The sequence below is a fragment of the Panthera pardus genome, unplaced genomic scaffold (genome assembly GCF_024362965.1).
Source record: "Panthera pardus isolate Hobbes unplaced genomic scaffold, ASM2436296v1 HiC_scaffold_16, whole genome shotgun sequence".
NCBI lineage: Eukaryota > Metazoa > Chordata > Mammalia > Carnivora > Felidae > Panthera > Panthera pardus.
The window spans coordinates 50996634-51021950 of NW_026526721.1; positions in this window are offsets into that span (position 1 = coordinate 50996634).

A 25317-nucleotide genomic window follows, 5' to 3' on the forward strand; every position below is an offset into this window, starting at 1 on the left:
ATGCCCCATGTGCTCTTAAGAAGAATGTATATTCTATTGTTGTTGGGTAGAGTGTTCTGTTTATATCTGTTATATCTAGTTGTGTTATCATGTTATTTAGGTCCTCCATGTTCTTACTTATCTTCTGTCTGGTTATTCTATCCACTCTTGTGAGTAGGGTATTGAAGTCTCCATCTATTATTGTAGAACTGTCTATTTCTCCCTCAGTTCTCTCAGTTTTTGCTTCATACATTTTGATGGTCTGTCATTACATGTGTAAATGTTTATAATTGGTATATCTTCTTGCTGTGTTGAAACTTTTATTAATATGTAATATTCTTCTTTCTTTCTTGTAACCTTTTTTGATTTGAAGTCTATTTTTTCAATTAGTAGTATAACCACCCCTGTTCTCTTTTGGTAACTATTTGCATGGAGTATCATTTTCCATCATTTCACTTTCAATCTTTTCATGTCTTTGGATCGCAAATGAGTCTCTTTAGACAATATCATTGGCTCATCTGTTTTTATACATTCTGCCAATCTTTGTCTTTTGGAGAAATTAATCCATATACACTTTAATTACTGATAAGAAATGATTTATTATGCTATTTTTTCTATATACCTTATAGCTTTTTTTGTCCCTCATTTCCTGCACTACTGTATTCTTTTGTGTTTAGTTGAATATTTATAATACAATGTTTAGATTCTTTTCTCTTCTCTTTTTGAATATATTCTATAGCTATATTCTTTGTGGTTGCTATGGATATTACATTTAACACCCTAAAGTTGTAACATTCTAATTTGAAGTTATACCAGCTTAATTTCAATAACATGCAAAAAACCTGTTCATAGCTCTGTCCCTACCCCTGTCAGCTGTTGATGTCAACATATTTTATCTTTATACATTGTGTACCCCCAAACATCAACTAATAATTTTTTTAAAAAATGTGTTACTTTCCTGGGGCACCTAGATGGCTCAATCTGTTAAGCATCAGACTTCGGCTCAGGTCATGATCTCATGGTTCATGGGTTCAAGCCCCACATCGGGCTCTGTGCTGACAGCTTGGAGCCTGGAGCCTGCTTCATATTCTGTGTCTTCCTCTCTGCCCTTCCCCCACTCCTGTTCTCTCTCTCTCTCTCTCTCTCTCTCTCTCTCTCTCCCTCCCTCCCTCAAAAATAAATAACCATTAAAAAAATTTTAATGTGTTATTTTCTTAAGTTATACAAACCACAAAATTTGGAGTTACAAACCAAAACAGTTACAGTAACACCAGCTTTTTCAGTAATTTTTTTTGTCATTAAAGATGTTAGTTTCTTATGTCATGCAGAAAACAGAAAGTAATGGTTACACGCCATTGTTACAATAATATTAGCTTTCATAATTGCCTCTATACTTATCTTTATTTAGATATTTATTTCTCCATATAGTTTTAATTTAGGTCTAGTGTACTTCCATTTCACCTTGCAGGGCTCCCTTAAGCATTTTTTGCAGGGCAGGTCTATTGGTCAGAAACTCCTTCAGCTTGTGTTTATATAGAAATACCTTAATTTTTCCCTCACTTTGGAAAGACAGTTTTGTCAGTTACAGGATTCATGTTTGAAAGCCATTTCTTTTAGCACTTTGAATGTATCACCACATGTTCTTCCAGGTTCCAAAGTTTCTGATAAGAAATCTACTGATAATCTTATTGAGCATTCCTTGTATATGACAATATACTCCTTTCTTACTGCTTTTTTTTTATTTTCATATGAAATTTATTGTCAAATTGGTTTCCTTTATTTTTTATTTATTTTTTCAATATATGAAGCTTATTGTCAAATTGGTTTCCATACAACACCCAGTGCTCATCCCAAAAGGTGCCCTCCTCAATACCCATCACCCACCCTCCCCTCCCTCCCACCCCCCATCAACCCTCAGTTTGTTCTCAGTTTTTAACAGTCTCTCATGCTTTGGCTCTCTCCCACTCTAACCTCTTTTTTTTTTTCTTCCCATCCCCCATGGGTTTCTGTTAATTTTCTCAGGATCCACCTAAGAGTGAAACCATATGGTATCTGTCTTTCTCTGTGTGGCTTATTTCACTTAGCATCACACTCTCCAGTTCCATCCACGTTGCTACAAAGGGCCATATTTCATTCTTTATCATTGCCACGTAGTACTCCATTGTGTATATACACCACAATTTTTTTATCCATTCATCAGTTGATGGACATTTAGGCTCTTTCCATAATTTCGCTATTGTTGAGAGTGCTGCTATAAACATTGGGGTACAAGTGCCCCTATGCTTCAGTACTCCTGTATCCCTTGGGTAAATTCCTAGCAGTGCTATTGCTGGGTCATAGGGTAGGTCTATTTTTAATTTTTTGAGGAACCTCCACACTGTTTTCCAGAGTGCTGCACCAATTTGCATTCCCACCAACAGTGTAAGAGGGTTCCCGTTTCTCCACATCCTCTCCAGCATCTATAGTCTCCTGATTTGTTCATTTTGGCCACTCTGACTGGCGTGAGGTGATATCTGAGTGTGGTTTTGATTTGTATTTCCCTGATAAGGAGCGATGTTGAGCATCTTTTCATGTGCCTGTTGCCATCCAGATGTCTTCTTTAGAGAAGTGTCTATTCATGTTTTCTGCCCATTTCTTCACTGGGTTATTTGTTTTTTGGGTGTGGAGTTTGGTGAGCTCTTTATAGATTTTGGATACTAGCCCTTTGTCTGATATGTCATTTGCAAATATCTTTTCCCATTCCGTTGGTTGCCTTTTAGTTTTGTTGGTTGTTTCCTTTGCTGTGCAGAAGCTTTTTATCTTCATAAGGTCCCAGTAGTTCACTTTTGCTTTTAATTCCCTTGTCTTTGGGGATGTGTCAAGTAAGAAATTGCTATGGCTGAGGTCAGAGAGGTCTTTTCCTGCTTTCTCCCCCAGGGTTTTGATGGTTTCCTGTCTCACATTCAGGTCCTTTATCCATTTTGAGTTTATTTTTGTGAATGGGTGAGAAAGTGGTCTAGTTTCAACCTTCTGCATGTTGCTGTCCAGTTCTCCCAGCACCATTTGTTAAAGAGACTGTCTTTTTTCCATTGGATGTTCTTTCCTGCTTTGTCAAAGATTAGTTGGCCATACTTTTGTGGGTCTAGTTCTGGGGTTTCTATTCTATTCCACTGGTCTATGTGCCTGTTTTTGTGCCAATACCATGCTGTCTTGATGATGACAGCTTTGTAGTAGAGGCTAAAGTCTGGGATTGTGATGCCTCCTGCTTTGGTCTTCTTCTTCAAAATTACTTTGGCTATTCGGGGCCTTTTGTGGTTCCATATGAATTTTAGGTTACTTGTTCTAGTTTCGAGAAGAATGCTGGTGCAATTTTCATCGGGATTGCATTGAATGTGTAGATAGCTTTGGGTAGTATTGACATTTTGACAATATTTATTCTTCCAATCCATGAGCACAGAATATTTTTCCATTTCTTTATATCTTCTTCAATTTCCTTCATAAGCTTATATATAGTTTTCAGCATACAGATCTTGTACATCTTTGGTTAGATTTATTCCTAGGTATTTTATGCTTCTTGGTGCAATTGTGAATGGGATCAGTTTCTTTATTTGTCTTTCTGTTGCTTCATTATTAGTGTATAAGAATGCAACTGATTTCTGTACATTGATTTTGTATCCTGCAACTTTGCTAAATTCATGTATCAATTCTAGCAGACTTTTGGTGGAGTCTATCGGATTTTCCATGTAAAGTATCATGTCATCTGCAAAAAGTGAAAGCTTGACTTCATCTTTGCCAATTTTGATGCCTTTGATTTCCTTTTGTTGTCTGATTGCTGATGCTAGCACTTCCAACACTATGTTAAACAACAGCGGTGAGAGTGGGCATCCTTGTCGTGTTCCTGATCTCAGGGAAAAAGCTCTCAGTTTTTCCCCATTGAGGATGATGTTAGCTGTGGGCTTTTCATAAATGGCTTTTATGATCTTTAAGTATGTTCCTTCTATCCTGACTTTCTCGAGGGTTTTTATTAAGAAAGGTTGCTGAATTTTGTCAAAGGCCTTTTCTGCATCGATTGACAGGATCATATGGTTCTTATCTTTTCTTTTATTAATGTGATGTATCATACTGATTGATTTGTGAATGTTGAACCAGCCCTGCATCCCAGGAATGAATCCCACTTGATCATGGTGAATAATTCTTTTTATATTCTGTTGAATTCGATTTGCTAATATCTTATTGAGAATTTTTGCATCCATATTCATCAGGGATATTGGCCTGTAGTTCTCTTTTTTTACTGGGTCTCTGTCTGGTTTAGGAATCAAAGTAATACTGGCTTCATAGAATGAGTCTGGAAGTTTTCCTTCCCTTTCTATTTTTTGGAATAGCTTGAGAAGGATAGGTATTATCTCTGCTTTAAACGTCTGGTAGAACTCCCCTGGGAAGCCATCTGGTCCTGGACTCTTATTTGTTGGGAGACTTTTGATGACTGATTCAATTTCTTCGCTGGTTATGGGTCTGTTCAAGCTTTCTCTTTCCTCCTGATTGAGTTTTGGAAGTGTGTGGGTGCTTAGGAATTTGTCCATTTCTTCCAGGTTGTCCAGTTTGTTGGCATATAATTTTTCATAGTATTCCCTGATAATTGCTTGTATCTCTGAGGGATTGGTTGTAATCATTCCATTTTCATTCATGATTTTATCTATTTGGGTCATCTCCCTTTTCTTTTTGAGAAGCCTGGCGAGAGGTTTATCAATTTTTTTTTATTTTTTCAAAAAACCAACTCTTGGTTTCGTTGATCTGCTCTACAGTTTTTTTAGATTCTATATTATTTATTTCTGCTCTGATCTTTATTATTTCTCTTCTTCTGCTGGGTTTAGGCTGCCTTTGCTGTTCTGCTTCTATTTCCTTTAGGTGTGCTGTTAGATTTTGTATTTGGGATTTTTCTTGCTTCTTGAGATAGGCCTGGATTGCAATGTATTTTCCTCTCAGGACTACCTTCGCTGCATCCCAAAGCCTTTGGATTGTTGTATTTTCATTTTCATTTGTTTCCATATATTTTTAAATTTCTTCTCTAATTGCCTGGTGGACCCATTCATTCTTCAGTAGGGTGTTCTTTAACCTCCATGCTTTTGGAGGTTTTCCAGACTTTTTCCTGTGGTTGATTTCAAGCTTCATAGCATTGTGGTCTGAAAGTATGCATGGTATGATTTCAATTCTTGTATACTTATGAAGGGCTGTTTTGTGACCCAGTATATGATCTATCTTGGAGAATGTTCCATGTGCACTCTAGAAAAAAGTATATTGTGTTGCTTTGGGATGCAGAGTTCTAAATATATCTGTCAAGTCCATCTGATCCAATGTGTCATTCAGGGCCCTTGTTTCTTTATTGACCGTGTGTCTAGATGATCTATCCATTTCTGTAAGTGGAGTGTTAAAGTCCCCTGCAATTACCACATTCTTATCAATAAGGTTGCTTATGTTTGTGAGTAATTGTTTTATATATTTGGGGGCTCCTGTATTCGGCGCATAGACATTTATAATAGTTAGCTCTTCCTGATGGATAGACCCTGTGATTATTATATAATGCCCTTCTTCATCTCTTGTTACAGCCTTTAATTTAAAGTCTAGTTTGTCTGATATAAATATGGCTACTCCAGCTTTCTTTTGACTTCCAGTGGCATGATAGTTCTCCATCCCCTCACTCTCAATCTGAAGGTGTCCTCAGGTCTAAAATGAGTCTCTTGTAGATAGCAAATAGATGGGTCTTGTTTTTTTATCCATTCTGATACCCTTTGTTTTGGTTGGCACATTTAGTCCATTTACATTCAGTGTTATTATAGAAATATATGGGTTTAGAGTCATTGTGATGTCCGTAGGTTTCATGCTTGTAGCGATGTCTCTGGTACTTTGCCTCACAGGATCCCCCTTAGGATCTCTTGTAGGGCTGGTTTAGTGGTGACGAATTCCTTCAGTTTTTGTTTGTTTGGGAAGACCTTTATCTCTCCTTCTATTCTAAATGACAGACTTGCTGGATAAAGGATTCTCAGCTGCATATTTTTTCTGTTTATCACATTGAAGATCTCCTGCCATTCCTTTCTGGCCTGCCAAGTTTCAGTAGAGAGATCGGTCACGAGTCTTATAGGTCTCCCTTTATATGTCATAGCGCGTTTATCTCTAGGTGCTTTTAGAATTTTCTCTTTATCCTTGTATTTTGCCAGTTTCACTATGCTATGTTGTGCAGAAGATGGATTCAAGTTACATCTGAAGGGAGTTCTCTGTGCCTCTTGGATTTCAATGCCTTTTTCCTTCCCCAGATCCAGGAAGTTCTCAGCTATGATTTCTTCAAGTACACCTTCAGCACCTTCCCTCTCTCTTCCTCCTCTGGAATACCAATTATGCATAGATTATTTCTCTTTAGTGCATCACTTAGTTCTCTAATTTTCCCCTCATACTCCTGGATTTTTTTATCTCTCTTTTTCTCAGCTTCTTCTTTTTCCATAATTGTATCTTTTAGTTCACCTATTCTCTCCTTGCCTCTTCAATCCGAGCCGTAGTTGTCTCCATTTTATTTTGCAACTCGTTGACAGCACTTTTTAGCTCCTCCTGGCTGTTCCTTAGTCCCTTGATCTCTGTAGCAAGAGATTCTCTGCTGTCCTTTATACTGTTCTCAAGCCCAGCGATTAATTTTATGACTATTATGCTAAATTCACTTTCTGTTATATTGTTTAAATCATTTTTGATCAGTTTGTTAGCTGTTATTTCCTGGACGTTTTTCTGAGGGGAATTCTTCCGTTTTGTCATTTTGGATAGTCCCTGGAGTAGTGTGGCACTTCGGGGCACTTCCCCTGTGCTGTCTTGAATAACTTGAGTTGGTGGGCGGGGCCGCAGTCAGACCTGATATCTGCCCCCAGCCCACCGCTGGGGACACAGTCAGACTGGTGTGTGCCTTCTCTTCCCCTCTCCTAGGGGCGGGATTCACTGTGGGGTGGCGTGGCCTGTCTGGGTTACTTGCCCACTCCCAGGCTTGTGGTGCTGGGGATCTGGCATATTAGCTGGGATGGGTAGGCAAGGTGCACGGGGGCAGGAGGGGTAGGCTCAGCTCGCTTTTCCTTCAGAGATCCGCTTTAGGAGGGGCCCTGTGGCACCAGGAGGGAGTCAGACCCGCCAGAGGGATGGATCCGCCGAAGCACAGCTTTGGGTGTTTGCGTGGTGCAAGCAAGTTCCCTGGCAGGAACTGGTTCCCTTTGGGATTTTGGCTGGGGGATGGGTGAGGGAGATGGCATTGGTGAGCACCTTTGTTCCCCGCCAAGGTGAGCTCTGTGGTCCAGGGCTCAACAACTCTCCCTCCCATTGTTCTCCAGCCCTCCAGTTCTCTGAGCAGAGCTGTTAGCTTATAACCTTCCAGATGTCAAGTCCCGCTTGCTGTCGGAACACACTCCGTCCGGCCCCTCAGCTTTTGCAAGTCAGACTCAGGGGCTCTGCTTGGCTGGGGGGCCGCCCCTCTGCCCCGGCTCCCTCCCACCAGTCTGTGTAATGTGCACCGCCTCGCCGCCCTTCCTACCCTGTTCCGTGGGCCTCTCGTCTGCGCTTGGCTCCGGAGACTCCATCCTGCTAGTCTTCTGGCAGTTTTCAGGGTTATTCAGGTGTAGATGGAATCTAACTGATCAGCAGGATGCAGTGAGCCCAGTGTCCTCCAACCTCACCATCTTCCCAGGATTCCCTCTTACTGCTTTCAAGAGTCTTTGTCTTTTGAACATTTCAATTATGGTGTGTCTTGGCGTAGGTCTCTTTAAATTCATCTCACTTTGAATTCATGGATCTTCCTCAATATTCATATCCATGTCTTGAATCAAATTTGGAAAAATTTTAGCCATTGTTTCTTCAATATTATCTTTGCTCTTGCCTCTCTCTGTTCTCTTGCATATTTTGCATACCTTGGTCTACTTGATGGTGTCCCACAGGTCCCTTAGGCTCTGTTCACATTTCTTGAATCTTTTTTCTTTCTGCTCCTTAGATTTGATAATTTCCATTATCCTATCTTTAAGTTCACTTATTCTTCTGCTTGCTCAAATCTGCCCTTGAATGAATCCCTCTAGTGATTTTTTCTTTACTATTGTAATTTTCAGCTCCAGAAATTCTTTTTTTGTTTCTTTTTTAGGTTTCTTGTCTCTTTATTGATATTTACATTTTATTCATATATTATTTTCATGACTTTCTCCACATGTACCTTTAGTTCTTTATCTTTAAAATAGTTGTTTGAAAATCTTTGTCTAGTATATATGCCATTAGATCTTTTTCAGAGATAATTTTTGTTCACTTTTTCTTTGAATGGACTATATTTTACTATTTATATACCTTGTGATTTTTTTTGTGTTGATTTTGTTTTGTTTCGTTTATAATTGCTATAGTTTGTCTCTGTTGTGAAAATCCGGCATAGGTATAAACTTAAGTTCTTCTTGGGTTTTTACTGAGACTTCTTCCCCTTAACATGCATAGTTAGTTTCTAATTTTCCCTGTATATTCTTCTGTTTTTGAATATCATTTTCTTTAATGTCTGGTTCTCAAGGAGACATGCAAAAAGTGAAGAGGGGAAAGAGGACCCTTTTAGATCCCCTGAAGTCACTTCAGTCAGAGACAGTAAGGGTAGAGCTTACACCAGAGAAAGAAGGTTCATCTTTGTACTTCTGTTATCAGAAGCAACAATCAGTAATCAAAGCAGAGATCTCCAATATTCAGACGGAAGAGTTCTTCCCACCACTGTTACTCTCACAACTATGTAAAAGCTGTTCCAGGAACAAGTGCATAGCTGACTGATAGATAGCTGTGGGGTGGTGGATGGGTAGGTGCTACTGTGAAAAGAGCTGAAGTTGATGAAAATTAACCATAATTTCCAGATTCTGCCAATGCAATTATTGGTTAGGTGGAGACAGATCCCTGATGTTACTTACTCCACAATCCCAGATCATCTTTGACATACATGTTGAGAAACTCTCAGCTGAACTTTGTACAAATTTTGTCCTTAGTTTCAAATTTTAGTTCCAAATTTTTGAAGAAAACATACTCTGATTTTGATATTTAGACCATTTTCCTTTTATAAAACATTCATTAACTCATTTAATCTCCACATCTATCTACTATTATTATCACTGATATCATTTACTGAAGTGAAAATTGAGAAACAGCAAGGTTATATAATTTCCTTGAGGTCACACAGCCAGTAAATGACAAAAACTTAGATTAGAACAAGAGAACTATGATTTGTACATTATATTGCAAAGTAATTACGTGAACAATTAGAAAAAGTGGCATTCACCAAAGTTTGTGCACTTATTATACAAAATACTAAATGTATTAATAGTTAGTGATATGGTTAAAAATCTTTGCACTAACAATGCATCCAAAATTTACAAAACTTATTATAATGTCTCTTTAGGAAAGTTCACAATAGAAAAAAATAAAATACTATAGTCTTGCTTTATCACTGCAATCTGGGACCCCAGGTCTTCCAAATCTATTCCTCTGGTTTAGAAAATTTCAAAAGGTAACTCAAATGTTCACATGCTCATGTGAAGGATGGCCTTAACCACAAGGCATGCCCACACTTTCACACTCTACAGTGTCATCTCTAAGGTATCTCTGATAAATGACTATATCAGTAGGCTTCTGAAAGAGCAGGGTACCTATTAGCCAGGAGTTTAGCTTATACACCTTTGCTAGATTTCCAGAAATGTATGTTGTAGGACAATTCTTTGACTCTGTAGAACATTTTACTCTTTTATTTAAAAAACAGTAAAAATGAAAAACTAAAAGAATTTAAATAATTCAAATAAGTAAGTGTGCTGAAAGTGCCAGATCCTCAGCCCCGATAGACTCAATACTTATTTGATTAAAAGCTGATCAATGTGCATTCAAGCATTCAAATATAAAGGAACACAAGGTTCTTTGCCTAAATCTTCCCAAAAAGTTTGGATGGCAGATACACAGAAACAGGCATTTAAAAGGAATGCTCACAGCAGTGAATGACTGTACCCAGTTATATGAGTAGCATCCTGTCAGCTTTTCCTGATGGAAACTGACATACACTGAGGAAGATGACAACTTTCCTAAGTTTGAGATCTCTGAAGTGTGCCTTTTATGTAGACTGCCTCTTCAGTAGATTGAAAAAGACATCTAATAGAGAACAGAAATGACTGTTAAGAAATATAAGGGTCCTGGCTCCTAATCTTCCTTCTGAGAGGAGCCATTTAACCTACTCACTGATGCAGAATGTTTGATACTTATGAGGTTTCTTACAAAAGCGTTTTGAATTGTTCAGAGTCTTGCACAAGGGTTGAACTCCATGTTAAACATAATGCCAAACTGTGTAGTTGGATCTGAACTATTTTAAGAGAATTTTGTGACTCAGACACATAAGGACTTAAGTATAACAGTAAAAATGCTATTTTGAGTAGTTCTGCCTCTTAATTGTCCAATTTATGATATCAAACAGTATCTGCCAAAATCTACTTTGGGTTGTAAGTTTCCTGCTTTTCCTGAGCAGGCACTACTGGTTGATTTCTTTTATGTTCTTACCACTTCCAATGTGTTCATTAAAATGTACACTAACTAAAGGGCTCCCTTATCTCAATAGTTCAGTGTTGGCCCCAATCACTGTTGTTTTACTCCATCCCTAATAACATATTAAGCCTCAAATGAGCTAGACAAATCAATGTAGTTTGAACTCCTTGCTGTGAAAATGAGAGAGCTGGTCCAAGGAGATCAATCAAGTTGTCCAAAGGTGTGTAATGTTTTACTTTGTTTATGTATATCCTGTTGTGATCTAGAAAAGATTTAGGGCAGTGTATAATGATATTTGAAACAAAGCAAGAGAGTTTAACAAAAATTAAATGAAAAGGAAAATAGGTAAACACAATGAATAGTAATAGAAAGGAGATAGGAATTCATCTAAAGTAGAAATACAGTGAAATCTTATACATTTTCTAGATGTGGGACATTAGACTAATTTGTCTCTGAATTTTTAGCAGCAATCCAAATAGGAAGACCAGATCAGTAAAATAATTTTGGAGTGTTTAATGATAAAAATCACACAAATTACTAAAGGAATGAATAGCTATTAATGTTATTATGACAGAAATATATTTCTCCAAACATCCTCATAATAAGGAATTTGCAGTAATTCTTAAACACATTTCTCACAGCAGAAAACAATGAGTCTTATAATGTCTCAATATAAATCAGTGGTGTCCTACAAAACTAAAGAGTAAAACTAATGAGTAAAAAAAACTAATAAGAAAAACTGCAATTACCCAAGATTTTGCTGGCTTCTCTTACTACAGAAGCCTTACCAGAGGGTGATTTTACATTAGTTGATATCTGTAAATGTCATAAGTTTCTATCAATTCTCCATAATTAATTGTGCCTTTTAGCTGAACATTTTACACATTTGAGTAGCATTCCATTAAAAATTATGTTGTCTGGTAAATATGCCAAATATGCTTTGCATCAGTCTATTTTTGCTATTGTGATAAATTATCAATCTCTTTCCTCTTCTCTCTTGCCATAAGTCACTGAGTGTGTAAATGATCTGACTTCAAGTCCAACCAAACATTTAAACCCATGAGTGGTATGTATAGCTATAAGCACTTAAAATATACAGACTGTTTGTTCTTTGGTATGATCACAGCACTACCTAATACAGTTATCAAACACAGAATCTTATGCTTAATTATACACATCATCAGAGATAAGATTGGCATATTTTTTAATATAAAACCACATCATTAAAATTTAATAAAAGGCTGCCCAGATTTGGTTTCAGATTTGAGCTGATGGAAAACATAGTGAGACCAAAACTAGTTTTGCAATGTCTCCTAATTATCCCAGCCCACATTTAAATATAACCAAGGCAGCTCAGATTGACCTCTCTTGGGGCTAGCTATCTACTTCAAAACAGCCTCCCTTGTATGGGAATAGCCTTTATAGTGATAGGTAGGATCCCAATGATCACAACTCTGCATTTTTGTTTTTCCTAGCTGATTTTTCAGAAATATATATTTGACCTAAATTGAGCTGAAATTTAAAATTTGGAATAAAAAGCTAAGGAACTTGCAGTAGATGAAATCATGTAAGGTTAGTTAGTAAGCCTTTCTTTTATTTCAATTAATCAAGATTCTCATCATCTTTCTAAAGTTTGACATCCTCTACCCTTTATTTATTTATTTATTTATTTTTAATCCAATTGGAAACAGTTGACAATACTTGCAAAGTAATACTGCAGGTTTTGTCAAAATGTTATTTTGGGGTGCCTGGGTGGCTCAGTTGGTTGAGCGTCCAACTTCAGCTCAGGTCATGATCTCACCGCTCATGAGTTTGAGCTGTGCTCACAGCTCAGAACCTGGAGCCTGCTTCATATTCTGGGTCTCCCTCTCTTTCTCTCTGCCCTCTCCCACTCAGGCTGTCTCTCTCTGTCTCTCAAAGGAAAATAAACATTAAAAAAAAATTAAAAAACGTTATTTTTTTCTGCCAAGTGTAACTGGGATTAGTTCCTTATACTGAATATGTTCTGAGAGAGACTGTTGTCTCTTTTATGTCACTTACAAGCCCTATTGCTTTTTACATTGCAAAAACCCATCATGTCCAGAAAAATTAATTGTTGATTATAAAATACTCTAAATATTATTTTCATATACTGTCCTTTAAAGGGGGAAAATAGTACAAAAACTATCACATATATTTTTGTTACTAGTACCAAGGAATCCAATCCAGGTTGGTTGTTTCAATATTATTTGGCAATAATAAAAATACAAATTTTATATTTTCATGTTTCAATGGCAAATGATATTGTTGCTCCTCATGCTGACACTATACATTCACACAGGCAGTTAAACTATCACCAGTCGTCTATTTGGCTCCAGGTAAGGGAATTAACAGCTTGTGGGAAAGCTAATTAGATCCAATTATTACCCACCTGACCTAATTTGACATCCGATGTCTGGGAAGAAGTCATCTGAATTAACTGAATAGAGATTCAGCTACTATATACACATGAGTTCCATGGATAATTTATTCCTAATAAAACTCATTTGGAAAAGAAGAATGCACTGATTAAGACAAAATAATCAAAGAGAGGGAGATGATCTAACTCAAACTCCTAAAGGAATATAATAGGGCAACACACCTGGTATTCATCCATTATTGTACACATTTACATATTTTTTTCCAAAGCATTCTCTTGTTGTAAGTTAAAAAAAAAGCCCTTAATTTTAAGGAGTCTGAACCTCAATTTGCTCACATGATAAAGTGATAGGTGAAATGATCAATAAATCCTTTCCTCTTTGGAATTTTTGGCACAATATGTCGCTTATTTAAAATGGTAGGGGTGCCTGGGTGGCTCAGTTGGTTGAGTGACTCTTGATTTCAGCTCAGGTCATGACCTCACAGTCCTGTGAATTCAAGCCCCATGTTGGGCTCTGTGTGACAGCGTGGGGCCTGCTTGGGATTCTCTCTCTCCCTCTGCCCCTCCCCGACCTGCTCTCTCTCTCTCAAAAATGAATAAAAATTAAAATAAAAAAGTAGTAACTAGATGAAAGACACTCTTCTTGATTTTGTACTTTCTACTTGGTTAACAAAATCTATGCTAATTCACACAGATGATTTCTGGGGTGTGGAAACACCAAGATATCTTAATGTCTGCTAAGTGTAGGTCAGAATGCTCTGAGCAACATACAACAATCAATAGGGTTAAACTTGCACCCTACTATCCTAAATATGAGGAAACCCCCATGTTGGCCTGCGCTCATAAGGAGAGGTTTTTTTAGGGAAAGTTGATGAGCAGATGGAAGAAGATCCACAAATATCTGTTTCCATTTATTGAATTATTTTCATTCACTGGTAAGAAAACAGACATTCTGTACCAACCGAGCTTTATCAAGTTTTGCTGAGGAATGACAGAGTGAAAATAAATCAAACTATGGAAAATAATAAACCTCACCTCTGAAAAGTAGCTACTATACAAAAGGATGATACAGGGAATTAAATAAGAGATATGGTACATAATTATAAATATCCCCTCAGATCTTCGAGGGAGTTAGCAACTCTAAAAAAGGAGAAAAGAAACAATCTTTTTTATACATTTTTCCTTTATTCTTCTTAAGAGTTAGCCAACTATACACCCTGTAGCAAAGGAGAAGCTTCTAACATGTTAACACAAAGTTGGCTAACTAGTGGGTACAGTCTGGTGGTAGATCAGTCAGAGGCAAGCAGTGGAGGGAAAGCAGTCCTATACCTTGAAGAATTTGTGACATCCTAAAACAGACACCGGACTCCTTCCTCTCAATTATATCCTTTCCATTTGACACTTTATACACTTTTAAGGGCCAATAGCCTTGTGACACATTTAAACCATCATTGGCCATATCTAATTGAGGATAAAGTTTTCAAAGTAGGTTTCAAGGAAAGATGAAGAAGACAGCATAAGAACATTAGATAATGAAAGGTATAAGGCAGTAACAATAACAGGACAAATGAAAATTACACAGAGAAAAGAGTATGAAGAATTAACGCTGTTCCTTAACTAATGACAACTATTTCAGATGAGCCCAGTAGCTCAGAGAATGCCACTAGACTAATTTATTTGCATGAAAGAGATCATAAGTACACGCCTCTATTTCTTTAGCTAACTTCATCTGATCAGAAAGATCAGATAATGCTAGATGGGGCAAAATCAGATCTGATATATTTTTTCCTAACACTGCTAAACTAATAGCAGTTTTTGCATTTGTGTGAACAAATCTTGTAATATGTGCCTGAAATGCTACAAAGTACTTAATAGGACATAAAAACATAACATTTAATGTAAAAATTCTATGAGTCCCGTTTTAAAGATGACAATATGGTACAGAAAAATTAAACATGATTCAAAATTACATAGGGCCTACTATAAGTGATGTAAGTCTAGGCTGTCTGGTTATGGGCTTACACTACAACTTTGATATGTTGTCTCATGGAAAAGACAAAAGATCAGTGAATAAGTAAGTATGATTCAAAAATTTTAGATAGTGAATATATTTTTGACAAAACAATGAGTTAAAAATGTTATGTCTTTTAAGACAGCCACTTAATATACTTAATACATTTACTATCATTCATACACCAGAAGATTTCTTTCTGTCTTCATATTAGATGGATGGAAATTTTCAGCAACCTAATTTTTGACTCTGAGTCACTCTCACAAAACTGACCAGCAGTTTCCTTGATCTGATCAACTCAGCAGGCCAGCACAGATGGGCCTCCATCACCTCCCGTCATTGAGTGCATTAGAGCTGTCAGCCCCCAGATCCAATTACATGAATGCTGCTTGGCCAAACACCACAGAGCCTTCCTTGTCTCCACTGTCTGCTTTTTGAGGTATGCACAGTATCGTTTTGCCTCCTGCTGCAAGAGGTGGCCTCTTGTCTAATTTGACAAAGATAGCAGAAAAAGCATCCTACCCAACCCAATGCTGACAATTGCCTCAGTGTTATCTTTAATGTTTGTAATCCTATTTTTAAATAAATAAGACACAGTTGTTTTTTTTTTCCTTTGGCAACTGAGACTCTAATGACCTGGGATACTAGTTCTCACTTAGAATCATCAGTACAGCATGTAGATCTTCATTCTACAGATAAGACTCATCACACAAGCTTTTACACTCCTTCCCCATCTGACCCTAACATATTATCCTACCAGAAAGATAGGATTAGGACTTTCCTTTGATACAATTTCAGTTCCAACTTTTAAAAATAAATTTTCTTGGGGTGCCTGGGTGGCTCAGTCGGTTGAGCTCAGGTCATGATCTCACGGTCCGTGAGTTCGAGCCCCGTGTCAGGCTCTGTGCTGACAGCTCAGAGCCTGGAGCCTGTTTCCGATTCGGTGTCTCCCTCTCTCTCTGCTCCTTCCCCACTTGTGCTCTGTCTCTCTCTGTCTCTCAAAAATAAGTAAACATTAAAAAAAATAAAATAAAAAATAAATTAAAAAAAGTAAATTTTCTTTTGATTTCCACAGAGTAAGTGCCACCATTAACAGAAAAGCCTCAGGACTAGAAAAACATGGTTTTATTTCTTTGGTTTGGGTTGGTTTGATTTTTAGTTTGTTTAGAATATCTATAAACCATATATCACCAGCTTAAACAATATTGCTGCTTTTCTAATAAAGGATACAATAACTCAAAGTTAGACATTTGCCTAGAGGAACTCAGAAATTCAGGACAGCTAATAGTCACTGTAGATAGTCATTAGACTTATGCTTTACTTTTCAGATTCTTCATTTCAGAACTATAATACAATCATGATAGTAACAAAGTAACTTAGGATATTATTTAGTTATTATCTACCTTATCTGTCATTTATCTACTCTTTTACACTAAAGGTAACTGAAGAGAAAAATTAAATATCATGAACGCTAGGTTAGGTACTTGGAGGTCTAGGTATCTATTTTAATACTTTGTCATTTAGTGCATATGCAGTGATGGCAGTGGACTTGAAAGGAGACTGTTCTTAGTTGCTGAATGGTCACCCAAACCTGCTCAAAGAATTAGTGAGTTTATACAAGTTCTCTATATTGGGGGGAGAAGGAAATATATTCCTGGGTATAACTTAAGCAAAAAAGTCAAAGTATACATCAGAGCATTCCTAGTGAAGTTGGTGGTGTGCCAGTGAAATCTGGATAACTTAGCTCACAGCAATACTCTAAAATATCAGTTTAGATCAACATTCTTCCAAATGTAAAATCAGACATTTCGAAGTTCCCAAATTATTTGGTCATTTGTAATTTTTTTCCTGAAAATAACAGCAATGGATGGAAGGATTTCTGTTCACAGAGAAGATGAGAGCATGGTTCAGATAGATATAGTAGCAACAGAAGCATGGGGAGTGGGATAAACCAGTATGCCTTAATTGTTAGCATGAATATAACAGTAAAAGCATTCAAAGCAGTGGTCCGCAAAAATAAGAATAAAAAGCAGTGGTAAACAATGAAAAAGAAGTGATTAAAAAGGTAGTATCAGGCCATGGTAAAGCCTAATTTTAGATTTAAAACTTGATTTTATAATAGAAAATTATAGAGGAAAGACGAAGACAGATCTAGGAAATTACTGAATAGGAAACAAGTTTTACTGTCATTAGAATAATTGAAATAAGAGAATCAAGATTTATTAGAATCCAATACAAATGGTAATTTAATATTTAGCTTATACTGAAAGTGTTATGGAGTAAATTTAATTAAATGTTGCATATGAAATGAATTTTTTGGCTAAAATAGCAAAAAAAAAAAAGTAAAAGCAAACATAGTTAAGTGCTATTTACTGGGAGTTAAATTTGCTGAAGTACTATAGTGTTGAGTGTATAAATAAAATCAGAGGCAAAACTTTAAAAAGAGAGAATGTGGAGATCATTATTAATTTAAAAAATATTAATCATTTTAATAAATATGTCCTGGAAATAAACATCAAATTTGAGAGATCTTGTATTAGTAGGAATGGAGGAAAAAAGGAATATGAAGGTAATCTGGGAGAGCTTATTAAGGGCTTTAATGACATTTATAATATAGCATTTCTTCTAAAATTGAATCAAATGTGGCCAAATATGCCAGGTTTTCTTAAAATGCATAGTGGGAATATGACTATTTTATTTTTATAGATATTATGTATATATTTGAGGCATTTCATAAGAAAAATAAAGAACACACAGTTTCAATTCTGCCTTTGTCAAGCTTTGTGACTTCAGACAAGTCATTTATTCTCCCTGTACTTTACTTTCTTATTTCTATGTTCCAAAAAAACCTGGAGATATTTCAGAGCAAAAATGGGGTGTCCTAGACTAAACTGTGAATATATCCACTATATAGTTAAAATCAAATGAGAGGAGATCAACAATTGTTTCAGTTCTTTATTGGGTATGAAACAGAAAAAGGCAACATGAAGATTTTCCGCTGTTAGTGAAAGAAAGGCTCAAGAATTATTTGTGGAAGAGATCCTTAGGACACAATCAAAAAGAAAGAAAGAAAGCAAACAATGAAATCCTCAAACCATAACACAATGATTAGTTGTTTTACCTTGAAAGTCATCTTCCCAAAGACTCTACATTTCCTGTACGTTATGAAAAATATAACTCTAAAATGGAATCATATATATATATATACACACATAACATTTGTACAGTGAGTACCCACTTAAAGCCCTTAATAAAGGCAATTCCTGGTAGTCTAGCAAAGAGGACAAAAATTTCGGGAGCAATTTAATATAGAGTGTACAATATAAGCTGAAAATGAAGATTTTTGTAATTGAGCTAGATATGGGATATGGGTAGATACTGTATAACAATCTATATCATTGATTCCTGACTCTGACTGTACATTACAATGTGCTGTGAAGCTCTGAAAAATATATTTCTAGGAAATACTTGTATTTTAATTCTATTTTAATCAGTGTAGGTTAGAATCAGGATACTCGTATATTTTTAAAGCTTCTTAACCGATTCTGATGAGAAGAAGTCAATGAAGTCTCTCAATCTGGGGAGAATATTACCAACCACAGGGAAAAAATAGATCAAAGAAGATGAATAATAAATGATGAAAAGTTGGAAGCTTCAATTCTCTCTAATGATCAATTGCTAATAATCTGAATTGGTAAATTCAACACCAGTCAACAAATATTAAGCACCACCTATGTTTAAGGCAAGTATGTTTAGGCTCATAGAAATGCAACCTAGCCTGATGACTGTCCTCAAAGACTTTTATAAGTTTATGGAACAAACACATAAGTATTTATAATAAAAAGACTTAATATTCTGTTGATTCCTTAAACCACTATTATTCAAAAGAGGATGCTACATGTTATGACTGCTGTCCTTGAAAAATTTAGGGTTGACCCTAATTTGGTGTGCTGGGTTCCCAGCCTCCAGTGATTTGAAATGCAGTGGCATTCTTTCTCAAGATTGTTTTGGCTATTCACAGTCTTTTGTGGTTCCACCCAAATTTTAGGATTATTTGTTCTAATTCTGTGAAAAATGTTATTGGTATTTTGATTGGGATTGCATTAAATCTGTAGATTGCTCTGGGTAGTATGAATATCCTAACAATATTAACTCTTTCAATCCTTGAGCTGGTGTATCATTCCATTTGTTTGTCATATCTTCTATTTCTTTCATCAATGTCCTACAGTTTTCAGAGTATTCAATAATGTAATAATATTGTGTAATGCCAGATGGTGACTATACTCACCATGGTGAGCACTGAGTAATGTACTGAATTGTTACATCACTATGTTACACACCTAAAACTAATATACATAGTGAAAATCTAGTAGGGGATGCCTGGGTGACTCAGTTGGTTAAGGTCCGACTTTTGCTCAGGTCATGATCTCACAGTTCTTGAATACAAGCCTTTCCTCTCAGGCTCTGTGTGGACAGCTCAGAGCCTGGAGTCTGATTCAGATTCTGTGTCCTCCTTTCTCTGCCCCTCCTCTGCTCACTCTGTCTGTGCCTGTGTCTCTCTCAAAAATAAATAAACATTAAAAAAAAAAAAAACTAGTGGAAAGAAGAAACACAAAAGCCAGGCCACATAACTTCCTTCAAAGAAACAAAAGTGGGTAAGATAGGCTCCAGGTACCAAAGTCTGCCCAGATTAAAGACCCTTGCACCAGCACATGGGACAGTGGATCATAAGATATTCCAATGTCCTTATATACAACCTGCTATTTGCTCTGCTTCTGCAACAAATGGCAAAACAAAACGTGCAGCTAGCTATATATATACTGTGAGAGCAGAACTATGTCTATAGGTGTCTATCATGTTTTACATCTGAATGTATTTTCCTCCTCCTTAAGTCAGGAAGATACCTTGGGGTTTTCCCAATAAAGAGTAACAGCTAAACTCATTTGCAACTGGTCTGGAAAGTTGTTTCCAAATCTAATTTAAAATACTGCTTTTTTTTTTCTTTTTTTAATGTTTATTTATTTTTGAGAGAGAAAGAAAGAGCACAAGTGGGGAAAGGGCAGAGAGAGAGGGAGACAGAGGATCCAAAGCAGGCTCCGCACTGACAGCAGAAAGCCCGATATGGGGCTTGAACCCATGAACTGTGAGATCATGACCTGAGGTGAAGTCAGACAGACTGAGCCCCCTAAAAGCTCCCCAAATATAATTTAAATAGTGAATTTAAAGAAGTCATAACTGACTGAATATACCCCTTCCACAGAACTATAAATTACCTAAACTACAGAATTATAAATTACTATAACTTTGTGTCTCAAAATAAATTAAATGAAAACCCAAAACCAAAAAAGAAGACAGAGAGAGAGAGAAGAAAAGGAAACAAAAACATAAACTCTGGACAAGCAGTCAGAGACTTTGGTCTATACTATTTCCTGGTTTCATTAGTTGTCTTTTACATGACCTTAGGCAAAGTACTTAATAGATCTGATTCTCCTTATTTAAAAATATGATACAAAGGATTATTAGAATGTTGCTTTCTCCTATAAAAAAGATGTCTAAATATGTTGTTGCTTAACAAGGAAATGTGGCATACAAATAAATTTATAAAACCTCCAAACCTTGAAGGAAACAAGAGATATTTTAAAATGATTCATGGCATATATTATTAAGTGTTAAAAATAAATGTCCTCAAATTTATTTCAATCAGTAGATTTTATTTCCTAATCTATAAGTCCAATAATAAGCAATAAGTAATATTTTTCCTATGCTACATATGCATTTCTGTGTATATGCATTTTATTTCTGTATTTAGAATTAATTTGAGGCAAAGCTTTTATTAAAACATTCTTTCTCAGTTAAGTATCTTGGAAAATAGAGCCTGACACAAAACTGGTTGGATGTGGTTTATGTGGGACATGATCCCAAGAAGAGCAAATGAGGTAGTTGGAAAAGTGAGACAGTGAAAGAAGAAAAGACAACCAGGGGTGCCTCATTGAAAAGGTCACTGCTATGACCACCTGGAAGTTTAATCCCTCTAGAAACCCTCAGAGGAATGGTGTAGAACACCTTTCAGACTTGTTTCCTTGAGGATAAACTCCTTGAATAATTTATCCACCAACTCCCAATTTTATTGACAGAGGGCTGCTGGAGATTTAAATCCCAGCACGTTAGTGCTACCCTCTCAGTGGGCTGACTGAACCTCTTGGCTCAAGAGAAAGCTCCCAAGAAGAACATAGAGAGATGCACGCTCCTAAAGAGAGAAGACTTCAGTATACACAGAAAATGTCCACTGCAGCAACAGGTGAACTACCAGATGGGCAGAAAGGAATTGCACAGGGCTAAGAAACTGCAACACATGCTATGCAATTAAATGTAGTGCTATATTTACCCTCTGACACTAAAAATTAATGAAAACATTATAAATTATGACAATGTAAAATATAACTAATGAAAACCAAAAGGTATAAAGAGGAAGGAAAAATGACTTATAATAAAAACAACCTTAAGATAACTAAAATATATAATAAAATCGAGAGTTGGGTAGTTGGGAAAAAGTAGGAGATAATATACGTGCACTCTATTCTGTGCTTTTTAGTCTAGACTATCTAATGCTGATGCATCTATAAATAGAAATATAAATGCATTATGTCACCTAAAAATGTGTACCTACCAGAAGAATTAAATTTGAACATTTTAATCATTATTTCTTCTGGGAAGTTAGAGTGGGCCTGGGAGTTATTTGCACAGAAAAGAATTCCTATCATTTTACATAATTCTTTTTAAAAATCATGCATATGCCATAGTTTCTATTTTTCCCAGAAAAGTAAACAAAGCAACATAAAGAAGCGAAGAGTGTAAGGTTGTATTACAGTATGGTGATAACATGGATTGGACTTGAATACAGTCTCATGATTTACCATCCCAAACCCTGTACATGCCATATAACTTGGAGTATTCCAAGTTTCAAATAATTTCTATATAAAAATAATCAAAAATTATTCTTAACTTGGGCTTGCTTTTACAAAATATGCTTGCTATCGGCAGACTGGTGGCAGAGTTGAGGCTCAATGCCAATTAACAGTGTGAAGTGGTGCAGGTGGTTGATCGAATTCAGAGGGAAAGGAAGGGTCGAGGCAAACCCGATGGTTGTCTCCTGGACTGTGTCTGGATCCTGGCCTTACTGGCGGTGAGTGGCTTGCAGGTTGGGGGAGCCAGCTGGCCTTGCCTTCTTTACCCTAGAAGACTCAACCCACCCAAACACCAGATTGTTGGACGTAAGGAAGGGAAGGTAAGATTACCACAGCTGCTAACAGGCTGATTTCCCTTGACCAGATCTTTGGAAGTGCAAACGCTCATTTTTGAACAAGCGTGTGGTGGAGGATTTCGGTTGTGTGAGTGAGTGGAGCAGCCTTTCTTGGAAACTGGAGGAAGGAGATGAGGAGGCTTAAAGAGCTACTGCTGATGGGCTGTAGTTGGGGAAACAAGGTGTGTCCAAGAGCCGGCCCCAACTTTCACCCCAGGCCCTCGGGTGCTGGGGCCGGGGTGGCCTTCCCAGAAGCTGCTGAGACAGGGAACAGAAACAAGAAGAACACTAGGTGCCTGCACATAACAGAGGGAATTCAACAGGGAGGCAGGACTCTTTCTGCAGGCCTGGCCTGTGATTACACAACGTCAGCATGAGCCATTTTGCCAGGAAACATTCCAGCCCTGGAAGCACTTTCCATGCTGTTCTTTCTGACGTGTCTGGCAGATTTCAGATGGGGAAGCCTCAAAATTGAGCAGGTCAGAGATGTCCTTACCAAACTGGAAAGGAAGGTGAAATGTTCCCTTTTTTAGCCAAAAAACCCTTCTCAAAGACACCTCCAGATAGGGACAAACTGGCATTCCTCTCTTTCCTGTCTGGGCAATAACATCACTAGTGATGCAATTCCATTTGTCTTTCTCTTTCCTCTCTCCTGACTTGTATTCTTGTTTTTTTGGTTTTTTTTTTTTTTTGGTTTTTTTTTTTTTTTTTTTTTTTGCATTTATTTCAAACTGTATTCATCTTTTAAGAGGAGTGGAGTTTAGTAACCCTAAATGCTGCTGCTATTGGGAACCTGGAGGCACCTCACAAATATGTGGGCTTAACTGATGTCATGTCACCATGGGTACAGACCAGAGCAGACTCTCTGCCAGAAGTTTAGCTGCATCAGGGGTCCCATGCACACGGGAGCTGCTCTTGGGGTGTCAGTACTTTTCCACTTTGATGCCTTAGGACTCTCACTTCTACTCTGCACAGACTAGACTCCCTCAAATCTCAGTTGGGCTACTAGAGAACTGAAGATGGTGCAAAGACATTTAAATGCAATAGAAACCTTCCGAAGGCTTTTGGCACCGATGCTCGCTAGAGTGGCCCAAGCTAGTGGAAGGCCCTCACATCTTTCTTGTAGCTCCCAGAAGTTCTAGAGGGCCAGCTCCCGGCTGGTGGCTCCTTTCAGACTCAGTGAGAAGTACAGAGAAGTGACTTTCCTGGAGAGTGCACTTCCTCAGAGATCCTCGTACATTCCCCTAGCTTGACTCCCCGCAAGTCATTGAGGGCCCCTAATCTAGACCTCTGCATTAGAACATTCTGTTGACTCTCTCCCATTTGTTAAAACTTGAAGTGTCCCTCAAGGAAGCAATAGTCAGCATTTGCTGATTGCTTTCAGTCCGCCAGGCCCCATGCCAAGCCCTGTGCCAGCTCACCTCTTAGAGCCCTTGTCGCCACCCCACTCACAGATGAGGAAGCTGACACTCTGAGAAAGTGGCACATGTCAAAAAAAGAAAATACAATGGTGGTCCAAAATCTCCATGTTTCTAGTGAAATTTTTGTTAATCAGGACTTCACTGAGATACCATTTCGTTTCACTTTTTTAATTAACAATGAGTGGCGTCATGTTTTCTGAGGAAACATTTAATGGTACTTCTGTTTACTGTGTGCCAAACACTGGTGCTAAAAATTGCTCATTGGTCATCTTGTGTCATTTAGTCTTACAACAGTGCTCTGAAAGGGGCACCATTAGCCCCATCTGTAAAGGGGCTACATGACAACTCTGGTCTCTATAAATCGATCCGCTTGTCAGCTCTGGGTAGAACCAGATGCAGGATTCACACCAAATGTGTAAATACTGTGTGTGGGTCTGGTGTCCAGGAACTTTTTTTCTTTGTGTAAACAAAAAACAGGGATGGGGGGAGAAAAACAATATGACTCTTGAAAAGAGGAACCAAATAAGGTTTCTTTTGAGATAGCTTTCTCAAAGAAGTGGAAGGAACAGTTGTGTAAACAGAAAAATCAGCCAACTTTTAGGATATAAGGAAGGAGAGTCTCTTAACACAGTATGAGATTCGTAGCAACACTGAAGCATTTTTAATTTGGTTGAAAGGTGACAAGAATTTAGAAATGCTTTAGGATGAGATTTTTAATTTTTTAGGAACCTGTTATCCTTTGTTATAAAACATCTCCTCAGTTGTTTGGGGTGGGTTTTTCATTTCTTTTTTATTTAAAATACATCTTTATTGACTGCCTCTAGGTTTGTTTGCCTAAATTCTTAGGTAGTTTACACAAGTTCTAGAACCTTCTAGAACTTTAACTCCAATGGAAGCAAACCCAACTAATCAGCATTTAAGATCCTGGTTGGTTTCAATAGGTATTCTGGAATTCTGACAGAACACCTAAAGATCTTTTTTAAAGAAGGTTTTAGATATACTACCTTACACAAACTGTGACCTAATGGCAAAAATTACCTCAAATGTAGTCATTCATTCTGGTTTTAGCCTTTTCTGAAATCATGTAGCCAGCTTGATCTTGGGATTTAAAAGACTATGAACTCTGTGTGGTTTGCAAATAATGATTAATGCACACCCTGGTCATTGTTGCTTAAGTGAATTCTGAAAATAGCTTATCTTTACAACAAAAATTAAATCAAGGAAGAGATTATTCTTTGTGTTTTGTAATGAAATGTGATATTCAAATGCACATGTTAAGTATATAGGTTTTTAGCTACTGTAAAATGCTGTTAGCCTTCTAAGATCTCAAGAGAGCCACATTTTAAATGCATAGACAGTAATTGACTGTGGATATTTAAGCATATTTCTGGCTACGTTTTATAGTTTTAAAGTGTTTTATAGTTTACATTTAAACTGGTACTTTTTAAAGAAAATTTCTGTTTATAACTCACATCTTCAAACCCTGGCGACTGCCCCTCCAAGGCAGGTGTTTTCTTTTTCTTTTTTTTTTTTAATTTTTTTTTTAATGTTTATTTACTTTTGAGACAGAGAGAGACAAAGCATGAACGGGGGAGGGTCAGAGAGAGGGAGACACAGAATCTGAAACAGGCTCCAGGCTCTGAGCTGTCAGCACAGAGCCCCACGCGGGGCTTGAACT